The sequence below is a fragment of the Elgaria multicarinata genome, chromosome 3, assembly GCF_023053635.1.
Source record: "Elgaria multicarinata webbii isolate HBS135686 ecotype San Diego chromosome 3, rElgMul1.1.pri, whole genome shotgun sequence".
NCBI classification, from domain to species: domain Eukaryota; kingdom Metazoa; phylum Chordata; class Lepidosauria; order Squamata; family Anguidae; genus Elgaria; species Elgaria multicarinata.
The window spans coordinates 144,753,103-144,769,043 of NC_086173.1; the positions used below are offsets into that span (position 1 = coordinate 144,753,103).

Genomic DNA, 15,941 nt, shown 5'->3' on the forward strand with positions numbered 1-15,941 from the left:
GCACTTTAGCAATCAATAAGGCCTCGTCAATCTTATTAGCATATGATTTTAGTCCACCTTCAATAATGCATGCACCAAACAAAGTGCCCAGGACTGTAAAGCTAATGTAAGTGCCTGTGCTACATATGCTTTTCTGGGAACTTTGTCTCTCAGTCAACAGGAAATCTTAAATCAACCCTCCGCAACTTGGCGCCCTCCACATGAGTTGCATTACAATCCCCACGCTGGCTGGGGATCAGGGTCCAACATATCGGGAGAGCGTCGGGTTGGAGACAGCTGTTTTAAATCTTATGTAGCTGTGCTGTTATGAACATGTAACTTTTTACTTTTCTCCTTCCTGAATTTCCCCTTCCTGGTAGCAACCCACATCACTGGTTGAATAATTCAGATGATTCTTTTTTAAAGTCTATCCTCTAAAATGTTTGCAGTGTTTTCCAGCTGGGATTTGATATGTGTACTGTGTACTTTTTCAGCCAAGTCATTAGTGCAGATATTGAACAGCATTAGAAGTAACCTTCCTCCCTGCAGAATACTACTCTCATTTAAGATAGATGGCTTTATCACTTCTCCCTGAGCATGAGTGTATGCATGCATTTGGCCAAACAACAAACCAGTTGTCATTGTTTGGTAGTTGCTGCTAGTCCGTTTTTCTCAAGGATGACGTGTTGGACTAGGCCAGACGTCCAGCTGCTCCCCCACCCTGTATTCTATACCAGGAAAGTAGGTTAGTCTGGCAAGAATGATTTGTGCTTAATAAAGCCATGCTGACTGCTTGTAATCTCTCCATTTTCTTTTAAGTGCTGATACATTAAAGTTGCAGCCCAGTTCCATTATAATCAATGGGAACTTTGCCATTGACTCCCAATTGGATGTGGATTCCACCCTAATTGAGTTTTCATTTCCACTAATGGATTCTAGGGTACAGAAGCTGAGCTGTAATTTCCTAGGTTTCCTTTTTGTAAAGATACAGGCTCTGTGTTTGTTCTTCTCCAGTCTTCTGGGGACTTGCCAGTTTCCCATGAATTCTCCAAATAATAAATCCTTCCTCCACTTCCTATAAGCCTACCCTTCTGTCTGTAGATCAAAAATTTTTTAAGGCTCCTGTGCAGCCACATTTATGCTCCTAGATTTCTCTCTCTCTCTCTCTCTCTCTCTCTCTTTACCACACTGATATAGTTTAGGGCTGAGCTTCCACTGAGGTTTCCCAAAATCAAATTTAATCCGTTTAATGTAACCTGCCCACAGATCTCATTGCAACTCAGAACAATTGGCCGACCAGGCAACTAACCTGCATTGGCTAAAACAGAAATGCTTTGCATGCAGGAAGTCCCAGGTGTCTCCAGGTAGGGCTAGGAAAGAATCCTGCCTGAAACCCTGGAGAGCCCCTGCCAGTCAGTGTCAACAATACCTGGGCTAGACAGACCAATGGTCTGATTCCTTATTAGGGAGCTTCCTAAGTTGTTCAAATGTAGGGTGACCATATGAAAAGGAGGACAGGACTCCTGTATCTGTAACAGTTGCATAGAAAAGGGAATTTCAGCAGGTGTCGTTTGTATGCATGTCACACCTGGTGAAATTCCCTCTTCATCACAACAGTTAAAGCTGCAGGAGCTAAACTAGAGTGACCAGATTTAAAGGAGGGCAGGGCACCTGCAGCTTTAACTGGTGTGATGAAGACGAAATTTCACCAGGTTCCCCATATATACAAATGACACCTGCTGAAATTCCCTTTTCAATACAACTGTTAAAGATACAGGAGCCCTGTCCTCCTTTTCATATGGTCACCCTATCTCATGTTTCCACTTCATTTTTCCAATGATAATCCTCATGTAGGCCACAAGCAGTATGTAGGGTATCTTGGTACAACCGGAATAGGTCTTTGACTTATTTGTTCCAAAATGACAAAGAGGATTGTGGCATCTTAAAAGTCTAAAAATGGCATACATTTTGCAGGCCAGATTCCCATTTTATCAGATGCACAAAATGAGTAGGAATATATCACTACAGCTGCTGTGTTGGGCAGATTGCTGATTAATCGTCCAGGTCAAGGTCAGGATGGCCGATCAGGCAGCTTCCATCAATGGAAGATGGGCGTTAGGAGATGCTCCCCTGATAGCTGGCGATCTCTCTTCAGTGTTTGGAAAGAAATAGCCATCAGAGCTTGGGCAGAGGGATCATAGTTCAAATGGAGGAGGAACTGCTGTGCATAGAGGAAGTCCAAGGTTCAGTCCCTGACATGTCCAGCTAGAAGCCTCTTGCCTACACTAGAAGGCTGATGTAGGTATTTTATAGCGGGGAAATATACTAGAAAAGTGTGTGTGTGGGAGGGGAAACCCCACTGGCGATGACTAAACAGTAAAACTGTTGACTAAACAGTTGACTAAACTGATGACTAAACATCAGTTTAGTCAACTGATGACTAAACAGTCCACATCCTCCCCACCCCCATCCTGCCCATCCTGCCCATCCTGCCCATTGTGAGTTTGCCAGGGTCTGGAAGTGATGGACCATCTGCAACCCCACTGGTGCTTCCTAAGGTGAAACATTTTGCAAGGCGTTCCTGACTGTGCTTTGGGGCAGCGGAGCAGCTAGAAGAGGGGCTGGTGCCTCCAATTTTGGAAGGGCTGAGAATCCATTCCGGGTTTCAGTCAGAACTCGCCAGAACTCTAAAGGAGCCACCCAAGGTGCTGAACCCAATCCCCAAAATAGATTCAGTACCTTGGATAGCTCTTTTAGCGTTCTAGATGGTTCTGCCTGAAACCCAGAATAGAGTCACAGCTCCAGGCTCTGATTCCAGGCAGAATCAATATTGGTTTAGGAAAACTAAAGATCAAGATTATTTTATTCTGCCCTATCTGGCCAATGTTTTATTTGTCTTATTGCATCCCACCCTGCCCTTTGAATTGAGAACTACTTTAATTTTCCCTGTATAGGTCTGTCAGCAACTGATCAGGCCTCACTATGTCTTATCATGTATCTATTGTTTGTTCCTAGGAAGAATTTCTAATCCTGTTTGTACTAGGTCTTAGTGTAAACTAGTCTCCCTCTGTTCGCTGCTGTCCTGAGTCACAACCTGGGAGGCCAAGCTTAGCATTATTTTTCCACCTCATCCATACCATTTCTCTAATTTCAGCTGCTGAAACTTCCATTCATCTTCCTTCTATAGTTAAGTATTTGGTCCTCTGCATTTATTAGTGGCTTGCTGTTCCCTGTTCACACAAAAATTTTGTGAACCGCCTAGAGAGCTTCGGCTATTGGGTGGTATAAAAATGTAATAAATAAATAAATAAAGCTGAAGATTAATTTATGTGAGAAGTGTGAATCAGATGTGAGTTTAGCTGACTAGATAATAGACACAGGGCTGGTTCACACAATCACCAGCATCCATCATAGTTCAAATAAACCACAGTGGGTTGGGATCTGGGTGGCCTGTTATCCATGATAACAAGCCACCCTGCCTGGGATCACACGTCACAATAATCCACAGCGACCACCTGCCTTGATTTGAATATTCACAGTGGCAGCCAGCACGCGTCTCAACACAGTGGGCATCAGCAATCGTGCAAACCCGGGTCACACAGTCCAATGTGTGTTGAGATCAGAGCAGACGTGTTGTTAAAGCTATCAAGGGTGCTGAAAGGTCTAGCTCAGGATGGGTGAGATCTAATTAGGTCAGCGCTGTGCCCAAAAGCTGTGGTGCTTAAAATTGGAAAATTCCCTGTCAGTAGTTTTAAGAGTTTTAAGAAGTACGTCAGAACTGTGGGAGCCTGTCTAATATTAATATTTTGTACTTGTGTACAAAGCGCTAAACAACTTGGGACCAGGATACCTGAGAGAGCTCTGCCTTCTCCCTTACCAACCTGCCCGGTCACTGAGGTCATCCGAGGGCCTGCTCCTGGTGGTTCCACCTAGATCCATCCTCCGATTGGAATCCACCAGGGGAAGAGCCTTCAGCGTGGTGGCGCCCCTCCCGTGGAATTCCCTGCCTCTGGAGGTCAGGCAGGCTCCGACATTGTACTCCTTTCGGCGCCTCCTGAAAACATCTTTATTCCAAGAAGTTTTTCTTTAACATGCAGCCTTGGATTTCTGTGTTGTTGTTTTTTGCTTCTTTTTAAATTTTGTTTTAACTGTTTTATTCTGTTTTTATTTTCATTTTTACCTTGTACACCGCTCCGAAATTTTTCAATGGGGAGCGGTATATAAATATTCTAAATAAATAAATAATATTGGTAAAGTGTTCCAGATGGCGGGTGCTACAGTGCTCAGACCTGGAGGGAAATCTGCATATTTACTTCCCTGACTGCCTTGCCCAGTCTAATCATGGGACACTTCTATTCTAGTGCTATTCGGTTAACTGGCTTTGCTGAATCTGGATCTGTACATGACTTCGTGTTGCTGCCCTCATGACAAAATCACTTGCTAAATTGTCCTGTAATGTCTGAGTTGGAGTTTCTAAAAGCGAATGCACCATTTCCTGCCAAATACTTGGGGCGGGGGTGTTTGCTCTTGCACCAAGCAACTTGCCAACATGGGGTGCAGCCTGAGGTGTGCCTAAATTGTTCCATGACGGGATCTTTGGCCATTTAGGAATGGCTGTTTGTCTCCATTATGTTCTGGTTGCATTTTTTTTTAAAAAAAGTAAAGCAAATATCACAGAAATATTTGCAACTCGAGGACATTGACAAGGAGCTTGGGTAGGTTTGCGCAACCACCTCTGTATTGGATCCTTGCCCTTCTTGGCTAATAAAAGCCAGCAGGGATGGAACAGCCAGGTGGACCAGGGGAGTGGGTAATGCCTCTCTGTGAGAGGGCAGGATCCCAGGCTGTCTAAAAGAGGCAGGATCCATTTCAGTCAGGTTTCAGGCCTGGTTTTGGCATGTAAACAGCCTTGGTCGCCCTGTATGATGACCGTTGCCAGGAGAAAGACAGGGGGAGTGTGACTCTGTTGATTCTCCTTGATCTCTCAGCGGCTGTTGATACCATCGACCATGATATCCTTCTGGGACGACTGTCTGAGTTGGGAGTGGGAGGTACCGCATTGCAGTGATTCTGCTCCTACTTGGCAGGTCGGTTACAGAAGGTGGTGCTTGGGGGACATTGCTTGGCCCCATTGATTGTCCAGTATGGGGTTCTGCAGGGGTTAGTCTTGTCCCCCATGCTGTTCAACATCTACATGAAACCGTTGAGTGCGGTCATCTGGAGTTTTGGAGTGCGTTGTCATCAGTACACTGATGACACACAGCTCTATTTCTCCTTTTCATCTTCATCAGGTGAGGCTTTGGATGTGCTGAACCAGTGCCTGGCCACAACAATGGACTGGATGAGGGCTTATAAACTGAAACTCAATCCAGACAAGACTCAGATGCTGTTAGTGGGTGGTTCTGCTGACTGGATGGAGGGTGTTCAACCTGTTCTGGATGGGGTTGCACTCGCCCTGAAGGAGCAGGTTCATAGCTTGGGGGTTCTCCTAGAACCATCTCTGTCACTTGAGGCTCAGGTGGCCTCGGTGGCATGGAGTGCCTTCTATCAGCTTTGGCTGGTGGCCCAGCTATGCCCCTATCTGGACAGGGATAGCCTGGCTTCAGTTGTCTATGCTCTGGTAACCTCCAAGTTAGATTACTGCAATGCACTCTATGTGGAGCTGCCTTTGAAGATGGTTCGGAAGCTGCAGCTTGTGCAAAATGCAGTGGCCAAATTGATAACAGGGACCAGAAGGTTCAAGCATATAAGACCCACTCTGTCCCACTTGCATTGGCTGCCTGTACATTTCCAAGCCCGATTCAAGGTGCTAGTTTTAACCTATAAAGCCTTACATGGCTTGGGACCACAATACCAGAAGGAACACCTTTCCCGATATGAACCTACCCAAACACTACGTTCAACATCTAGGATCCTCCTCTGGGTGCCTACTCCAAGGGAAGCTCAGAAGACAGCAACAGGAGGGAGGCCTTCTCTGTGGTGGCCCTCCAACTGTGGAACAATCTCCCTGATGAGTTCCGCCAGGCTAGGATGACCATATGACCCGGATTTGCCCGGATATGTCCGGATTTTTGTTGTAAACCGGCAGATCCGGGAGGGGGAGGGGAAATCCAGGTTTTTTGCAAAGAGCAGCTCTAATGGGAATTAACAAAAATGCTTATAACTCCGTCATTTTTTAAGATAAAGACATGAAACTTGGCACAATGGTAGCTCTTAGGAAGGGCTTTAGTCATACCAAATTTGAAACAGATCTGTTCATCCACTGATTTTTTAGGAATTTTTTTAAAATTAAGGTTTTAAAATTATTATTTTTAAAATCGTCATTTTTAAAGATAAAGAGATGAAACTTTGCACCATGAAAGGACTTAGGTAGAGCTTTAGCCACACCAAATTTAAAACAGATCTGTTCATCCATTGATTTTTTAGGAATTTTTTAAAAATTGAGGTTTTAAAATTATTATTTTTAAAATCATCATTCTTAAAGATAAAGCGATGAAACTTTGTACCATGATAGGATTTAGGTAGAGCTTTAGCCACACCAAATTTGAAAGAGATCCGCTCATCCATTGATTTTTTAGGAATTTTTTAATAATTGAGGTTTTAAAATTATTATTTTTAAAATCATCATTCTTAAAGATAAAGCGATGAAACTTTGTACCATGATAGGATTTAGGTAGAGCTTTAGCCACACCAAATTTGAAAGAGATCCGCTCATCCATTGATTTTTTAGGAATTTTTTAAAAAATGACGTTTTAAAATTATTATTTTTTAAACTGTCATTTTTAAAGATAAAGAGCTGAAACTTATCTTTTAGGTAGAGCTTTAGCCATACCAAATTTGAAACAGATCTGGGGCCAGTAGCAAACCCTGTTAACAACAACAGCAGCTTGCAATGAGTGAAGATACAGTCAGAAAAAATATTTGAGGGAAGGGGAGAATGTAACACTTTTTATACTGTTGTTTTTATACTGTTTTTATGTTTTTTAAATTTTTGTATACTTTTAATGTTTACTATTTTTAATTGTTGTAAACCGCCCAGAGAGCTTCGGCTGTGGGGCAGTATATAAATGTAATAAAATAAATAAATAAATAAATAAATAAATAAATAAATAAATAAATAAAATAACACAAAGAGTATAGCAAAAGCTTCAAAGTACAGCAAAACCTACAAAAGTAGGATTGAGTGAAGTTAATTTCAGATACATTGAATCTCTCACTTGTTCTTTATTTCAGTGATTTTAACATTAAGATGTTATGAAGAAGAGATTTGTCTTAAATGTGTGCTGTAAAATCAGACATGTGACCAAGGCTATGTTGGGGTGGGCACGCCCCCTTGGTGCTGGACACGCCCCCTTGGGGGCGACCATGTTGTCCTCCTTTTTGTTTTCCAAAATATGGTCACCCTACGCCAGGCACCAGGTCAAGACTTTTCTCCTCTCCCAGGCATTTAGCAATATGTGATGAGCCTGGGTCTGTGTTTTTTGGCTCATAATTTTTTAACTTGTTATAGCGGTTTTAAATGTATGTTGTATGCTTTTGTGGTTTTTAATTTTTGTATGTTATTTTTAAGTGCCTTAATCTTATGGAAACTGGCCAGAGAGCTTCAGCTATGGGGCAGTATACAAATTATTATTATTATTATTATTATTATTATTATTATTATTATTGACTCCAGCAGCTCTCATCCTAAAGGAATTAAATCCAGTAACATTTTCCCAGCAACATCTCTCATGTAGGTAGTGTGTAGCTATTTATTATTAACATTTATATGTTGACATATTTGCTAAAAAATGTAAAAAGAGAGGGGTCATTCACCAGAATAAACCAGAGTGACCCCTCTTTTTTCCTTTTTTTTACATTATTGAGTAGAACTCTTCTCTTTTTTCTTGGTTTTTGATATTTGCTAAAATGCCATTAAGGTGGTATACAGCCATTTTTTAAAAATTAAACAACAAAACTTTAACATTAAAATAATAAAACATTAAAGCAACTACATCATTTAAACAGCTAAATTAAAAAGGGTTTCTTCAAATCTGAAAGCCAAGAGAGGGGGGCAGGGCGGTTGTTCTTCTTGAGGGAACACATTCAACAGTTTGGGAGCAACAGAGAAAACCTTTTCACGTGTGCCCATCAACTGGGTCTCTGTGGGTAATGGTTTCTTCAAGATGGCCTCTCCTGAGGGTCTTAATAACTGGGCAGGTTCATAATAAGACAGGTGGTCCTTTAGATCGTCAGTTCTAAAAATATTTAGGGTTCAATCTATAACTATTCACTTATTCAAGGCCTTCAAAGTTTACGCCACAATATCTTTGAGATGCCACCAGCCTCTTTGTTGTTTCTGTTGCAACATATTAGCCTGGCTCCTTGTCACTTGGAATTATTTAGCTATTTGTTTGTATCTCCTCCAGGGAACTCAAGGTAGCATGTATGCGGACATTTCAGAATCACAACAGCCCTGCGAAATAGGTTACTGTGGACAGGGCTGGTGCTACCATTAGGCCAACTAGGCTGCTGCCTAGGGCACAGACCTCAGAGGGGTGCAGTACTGCCCATTAAGGATCACAGTTTTATACAAATTAGCTGTTTTAAGAAAAAATAAAATAAAAGGAAAATGTAATAGTTGAGAAACTCTTCTTGAACAGCTGAATTGAAGTTGGCAAAAAAAAAAAAAAACTGTGTGTGTGTGTGTGTGTGTGCAAGTAGCTCGCCTTGCCTAGGGTGCAAAATAGTCTAGCACCGGCCCTGACTGTGGACAGTTGGCAGTTGGCCTCCTCTGTAGTCCAGTGAGCTTTGTGAATGAGTAAGGATTTGAACGCAGCTCTCCCTGCTGTAAGCCTAGCACTCTGCTGTAAGCCTATGCCTGCCACGTTGGCTCTTGACTAAAAAAATGCACCGCGTTGGAGCCACCAGCCGCCTTAAGCCAGGCGCCTTCCTGGATCTGGGCCAGAGCTGCTTTACTGCTGGAAGCCACCTACCCTCCGCCATTTCACGAATGCAAACAGGGATCTGTAACACCTATCCTCATTCCAAGGATCATTACACAGACGTTTACTCTGACATACATTTACTCCGCAAGGGTTTGTCTTGCTCTGACTGCTGACGCTGCAATGGGGGCAGCAGGAGATTGCTATGGCTGGTTCCTCAGAATGCTTAATCTCGCCGTCGGTATTCCGTTGTCCTTATTATTCAGTTCAGTTCCGTTTTATTGTTATAGCCATTAGGCACAACAAGTACTTATTATAGAGTAGCCGCAACTCAAAACACATCCAGCAATGTTTACTATCCAGAGAGGCAGTGATGGGGCCATGTGTGGAAAGGAAGCGAGGGGCATTTTGCATCCCTGGCCCCATCTATATGACAACGGGATTGCTCCTCTTTGAATATAAACCCGAAGGCGGGAAATTGGCCAATCACTTTGTCCTGCCCTCAAAGTTACGCCCACATGTCAAAATGCGATTTAACTCCCCCCAAGGACACATAACTCTAACGCGGTGCAAATTTGTTCGTTGATCCAAAAGTCACAGTAAAATGCAACTACGAATATGCACATTATGGCGTTAAAAACCTGGCACTCTGGCGAATGGGCGGCTGTGTCATGTGTCCTGAAACGCGAATCTGCGCATTTACGTCGTGGTAAAGAAGCCGTATAGACAAGCCCCCTGTGTGTGAGGTAGGGTGGCCAGATGGCCTACTTTAGGAAGGATAGTCCGCTGTTTGAAAGTATTCTCTTTTGAAGGTCTGTCCATTCCAAATCTGGAGTCAAGAGAAAGGACCATAAAAAAGTGAAAGCAGCAGAAGTCTCACCTGGGCAACACACTAGTCAGACAGACAGGTCACTCACACTTGGGCTTGGTGACATGAACTGTATTTCTACTTAGATTACAGTAATATTTTCAAAATTGTCACCTTGGCACATAAATACATTTGTGAAAATTTTATGCAAATCAGTCCTCTTTTGGACGGGGGCTCCCCCTAATGCAAATCCTCTCTTTGGGGAACGTATAAGGGGCCACCCTGATTCCCATATATGTCCACTAGTACCGTCCAACGTCTCACCAGTGAAACGGAAACATCCCTGCTCATGAGTATCTATCTAGTGCTTTTAGCCAGGATGAGCTGAGGAGTACAGCCTACACAATCCAGAACACAAACCCGTGCTCTCATCAGGCTGGTGCTGCAGAAGCCTGGCACCCTCGTCTTCTTCAGTGGGTTACCTATTGCTTTTACTAGGTTATGTGGTGGTTTGGGGTTCTCCCCCTTTTTATTGTGAATATCAACGAAACAGAACAGAAAATACATCATGAGAAAGAAAAGAAAAGGAATTACATATATAGGAATATCATCATTTCACATCATGTGTACCATTCTAATTTTTTTTAAAAAAAAAAAAGTGGGGGAAGAGAGTTATACAAAGGCTTCAGGAAAAGCAGACCAAATATCTGTATATTTATCCACTTGCAACTTGCGTCTATATCACACCCATTCAAAAGTTGATAGTGTTATTAGGTCCTCAGTCCATTGCATTATGGGAGGTGTGGATTGTCCTTCCAAAGTGATAGTATAAGTCTTTTGGCTGTCGTGGTGATGATTTGGCTAAAATTGAGGTGAGCCAAGGGAGTGGCACTTTTGGGTTTCATTAATGCCCTCCTACTGTTTCCTGGAGAATTCATGCGCCTCCATCAGAAGCTAATTGGGTGCCTGCAGAACAAATAGGCTATTTCCAGAGGGGTAGCCCTGACGCAGCAAAAACCGTGGAGTACTAGACCTATTAAGGAGATCGAGTCACAATGTTAAGAACATAAGAAGAGCTCTGGTGGATCAGATCAAGAGTACATCTAATCCAGCACACTCTGTTCACACAGTGGCCAACCAGCTGCCACAGGTAACCCACAAACAGGACATGTGCAACATGTCCCACCCAGGTTCCCCAGAAATTGGTGTACATGGACACAGTGCCTCTTTGTAAACCGCCCAGAGTGTTTCGGCTATGGGGCGGTATATAAATGTAATAAATAATCAATAAATACTGGAGGTAGCATATAGCCATCAGGACTAGTAGCCATTGATAGCCTTCTCCTCCAGGAATTTATCCAACCCCCTTTTAAAGCCATCCAAATTGGTGGATATCACTACACCTTGTGGTACTGAATTCCATAGCTTAATTATGTGCTGCATGAAGAAGTCCTTCCTAATGTTACAAGGATGGATTTGTTCCACCTTCCCCCATATCATTTAGATTAGGTGAAAAGAAGCTGAGGCAGTGATCCTCAAATATGCCCCAAGATAATTAATCTTCAATGATAGAGACATTTTAAACACTGCATTGGGGAAAGAATGTGTTGGAAGGCTATGGGCAGGGGGAGCACCCATCTCCCCCCCCCCACTCTCTGACTGCGTGAACACAATGGTGATTCAATTGTGTTAGTGCTAATCTCTGTCGTGACCTGAACACATCCTAAAACAGAGCTGGAAAAAGAGTGTTTTTGACATCGTTCGCCGTAGTAAATCCAATATTAAGGCTGCAATCTTACAACCACTTACACAGGAATAAGCCCCATTGAACTTAGTGGGACTTACTCCTGACTAGACTAGATGTATATAGGATTTCACTGTAATGTACCTGGGATTGTTCCTGGGGGCAAGGTATTTGAACATAGGATGTTGCCTTCCTCTAGCCCAGCAATTAGACATCTAGCCCAGGAAACAGCCTTCCCCAACCTGGACTACAACTCCCACCATCCACAGCCAGTACCATCATTGGCTGTGTTGTCTGGCGATGTTGTCTTACAACATTCCCAAGATTTCAGAAGAAGGGATCTTCCCCAGCCCTGTTTGCAGAGATTCGATTAACCAAGAGAGACCTCGGGGTTTCAGCTTAAAGACCTTCTGCATGCAAAGCATGTGCTCTACCACTGAGCCACGGGCCGTTCTAAAGTACATTAGTTATTGGAAGAACTGAACTGGCTGCAGTATGTACTACTAAATTAGTTCTGCCCTTAAGAGAATATTTCCTCACTGTTCCTGAGCAATTTGGCTGGAGAGTTGAAATTAAGTGCAGCCTGCATGACAGAAAGAGTTGCAGCTTAGTCCTCTGTATGTTTACTCCAAAGTAAAGCCCACTGAGTTCAAGGGAGCATGCATAAGATTCCGTAAGAGAGACAGCGTGGTGTAGTGGTTAGAGTGTTGGGCTGGGAGTCGGGAGATCAGGGATCCCATCTCCACTCAGCCAAGAAACTCATTGGATGACTTTGGGTCAGTCACTGGCTCTCAGTCTGACCTACCTCACAGGGTTGTTGTGAGGATAAAAATGGAGTGGGGGAGGCAGGGTATAAAAATGGCAGGATAAATAAATAAAAACATTTGCATAAAATTAACATATACTGATATATATATATATATATATATATATATATATATATATGTGCAAATTTAGAAAAAAATACTTTAATTTAAATAGAAACACAATATGTCTTACCATGTTGGGGAAGATTCATGTGAACAGGGCCCTTTCTACACTCCTTCTTCCTGGGATGTCGCACGCGTGTACGAACCCAGGGGGAGGATCTCGTGAGCAGAATATTGCGAGATCCTCCTTCCCGGAAGGCCAGGAGGTGTAGAACGGGCCCAGGAGACCTGTGTGTGTGTGCGTCCCTGCTCAGTTTGCTCCAGGTGCTAACTCTGGATGGGCACCTTCAAGGCCCCTGTTTCTCTCCCTTCTTAGAGTCCGTTATCTTTAAACCAGACTTGGACTGGGCAGGCCTTCAAATAGAGGACACCTTCTAATAGAGGACTGTCCTTTATAAAATAGGACACCCAGGTACCCTACTGGGGACTCTAAGGGACTGGATGTGGGGGAACAAACTGAACCTTCTTTCACATAAGATGCTTGGGAGATTAAGGCCATAGCTAGACCTAAGGTTTATCCCTGGATCGTCCAGGGGTCAAACCTGTTCATCTAGGTGACACACAGGGGATCCAGTGCTCAGGCAGGGGCGAACCCTGGATGATCCCAGGATAAACCTTAGGTCTAGCTGTGGCCTAAGTCAATCCGAGGCTAATTTAGGGCCAATCCAAAACGCCTCCCTTCTGCATTTCACCATCCCCTTCTTTTTGTGGTAGAAATGGGATAGCCTCTTGGCCCTTTTCCAGGGGGACATTTACAGCTAGGGGCAGCCAAACCTCACTCCCCTAGTGCTACAATTCCAGAAGGCCTCTCCCACATGCTGTTCCTTCTCCCCCTCAGAGCCCCTGGACCATCTCCTCCTGTATGTCCTCTCCCCAAGCGCTCTGATTATTAACATTAGCGCCCTGCTCAGTGGTCTGGACTGTCCTGATGCACATAGGCATGGCATACTGCCTCTGATACTGGAGGCAGCCTAGAGCCATCACGACTAATAGCCATTGATAGCCTTCTCCTCCCTGATAATGTTCAGCCCCCTCTTAAGCCATCCAGATTGGTGGCCATCACTACCTCTTGTGGTAGCGAATTCCATAGAGTGGCAGCGTAAGAAGACAATGCAAGCTGAGCAGGACTGACCGTCTTCCACCCTGCACAGCCTGTCAAGTGACTGGAACTTTTGTATTCCAACTGTAACCATTCCTCTGCCTCCTTAAGGCTGTCGTAGACCTAAGAGAGAAGGGCGGCAGGGCTGGGTGCAGGGGGCTGGGGAAGAGGGAGGCTCTGGGGCTGGCAGGTTTAATTTCTGATTAACATTAAAATGACAAGAGCCCAGGATTTTGCTGGAACAAGAGCCCTCACCCCCTCAGGACACAGAAAACCAGGGCTGTGCCAGCTAAATGGAGACATTTGCAGCTTATGAAGAGCCATTAAATAATGAAGAACTGAAGCATGAAGAATCCAAGTGCATGTGCACAAAAGAGAGCCGCAACATTTCTCCGAGGCTGCTTCCAGACGAGGCTTTTATGGCACCATCGCCTTGCCTCATTCACAGAGTTTTACAAGGTGCAGGGTTTAGATAGCATTGTCTTCCAGTCGTAACCCTCCCGTGTTTTCCCACCGCTTCTTCCGTCTTTTTTCTTACTGCGGAAAATCTGTTAAGGAGGTAAAGAGGGAACAGCTGCAGGATGCCTTCTCTTTGGCAGCCGGGGGAGCCCTCCGTCAGGAAGCACCCCAAAAAGGCGAAATCAAGACAAAACAGTGCCAAGGCAGTGTTTTATTAGGAGCTGGTGCTAGAAACTTGGGTACACGGGGATACTTTGGAGCATATAAGGCCACAGAAAGCCCCTGGGGACCAAGTAGATTTATGGGCAAGTCTTTGCTTGGCTCTAAGCCTCCCCAGTGGGACTGAGCACAGCCACATCTTGTCAGTGGAGGCTGGTGGCTCCGATGTCAGTGGGGCTGTGAATCTGCTCCGGGTTTCAGTCAGAGCCAGTGAGAATTCTAAGGGAGCTACCCAAGGTGCTTTTATGCTACAATCAATCAATCAATCAATCACATTTATCATGGCAAACAGCCAGCATGGCTTTTATGCTACAGTCTGAGACTGTAGCATAAAAGGCTTCAGTCTGGTCTCAGTCAGAGCAAGTTGCTCACTAGGCTCTTTCCCGAGTGCTGCCTGGACTCATGTAGTTGCTGTCTTGTACTGAGCTCCGTGGGCTTCTGCTCAGACCAAGAAGGCTCCACAGACTGAGTAGGGAATCTCAGTGGGCCAGAGTAGGGCCCGTGAGTCTCGATCCAATGGGCTTAAGTGAGAGCAGGGTAGATTTTGGTTGAACATTATGAGAAACTTCTTAACAGTAAGTACAGTTCGACCACGGAACCACTGGCCAGGTGTGTGAGCGACCTCTCTTGCTGGGGGTCTTCAAGCAAGGTGTTGTCTGAAGGCACATGAGGCAGCCACCTTGCTGAAGTTAAGCAGATCTGAGTCAGGTCAATGCTTGGAGGAGAGTCCAACTGGAACCACAATTTGGATACAACTCCCAGCATTCCTGGCCATTGGCCATGCTGGCTGGGGATGGTGGGAGTTGAAGTCCAAAACATCTGGAAGGCACCAAGTTGGGAATGGCTGAACTAGCTGCACTTAGAAACCGCGTTTCAGATTTTCATGCTGGATGCATGAAAATCTCTAACAGTGGCCAGATGTGCAGGGATGTTTGGAGTTGGGTTTGCATGCATGCTCATGTCCTCTCCCCAGTTTAGACGTCACATATTACAGGTGCACTGGGGTTGTGATATTCAGATAACTAGAACTTATCTTTCAAGTCACTGGAGTTCTGCATCTTACAGTAGATTCTCAGGGCTGGTTCACATATGCAAGCCCATCTCTTGATCTCTTTAGCCTTGAATACTGCACACTTGATGAGTGAATGGCTGAACTCTCTGAATTTCCAGCATGGCCACCCATGGCCCCAGCTTTGTCCTGAAACAAAGATATGTTATTTCTTGCGTTTTCCTTGGGAAGGAGGATATCTCTAGACTCTAATAGCAAATCTTTTTTTTTCCTTTGTCCAATCAGGACTGGAAATATAATCGAAGAAGACCTGGGTCCAAAACGTTCCACCTGTGTGTCTGGGGAGATAGGATCCGAAGGAGAAAGGTAGGAAGAATACATGGCAAACATGGCAACATGAGTATGTGGAAGCTTTAAGGCCATATACAGTTAGGGTACCAAGTAGGGGTGTGCACGGACCCCCCCCCAATCCACTTCTCTTCCAGATCCGCAACTTCCAGATCGGGTCCGCTCTGCTCCGCTCCGCCTATAGTTCGCTCCGGTTCACTGCGAAGCTCCGGATCCGGATCCGGATCGGAGCTCCGCTTTTCCCCCCATAGGCTTGCATTGAAATCCAAAAAACCCTACAACTTTTTTTCTGTTAAAGTTAGAAACCTCAAGTTCGGCACCGTGACACCTCATGGACGTATACACACGCATGCCAAGACTCAATCCAATCCAACCATCCCCTGATTTTCGGGGAATTTTTGAAAATCGGACACCCCATTTTCA

At 44.4% G+C, this 15,941-nt stretch overlaps 1 protein-coding gene across 1 annotated transcript in view; it reads left to right on the top strand.

The window, feature by feature from the left end:
* Nucleotides 1-15,941, top strand: part of LOC134395472 (gamma-aminobutyric acid type B receptor subunit 1-like) — a 97,010-nt gene that overhangs the window by 24,841 nt on the left and 56,228 nt on the right. The window contains exon 2 of the mRNA XM_063121635.1: nucleotides 15,456-15,536. The gene's annotated coding sequence lies outside the window, so the exon portion shown is untranslated. The remainder of the gene's footprint in view (nucleotides 1-15,455; nucleotides 15,537-15,941) is intronic.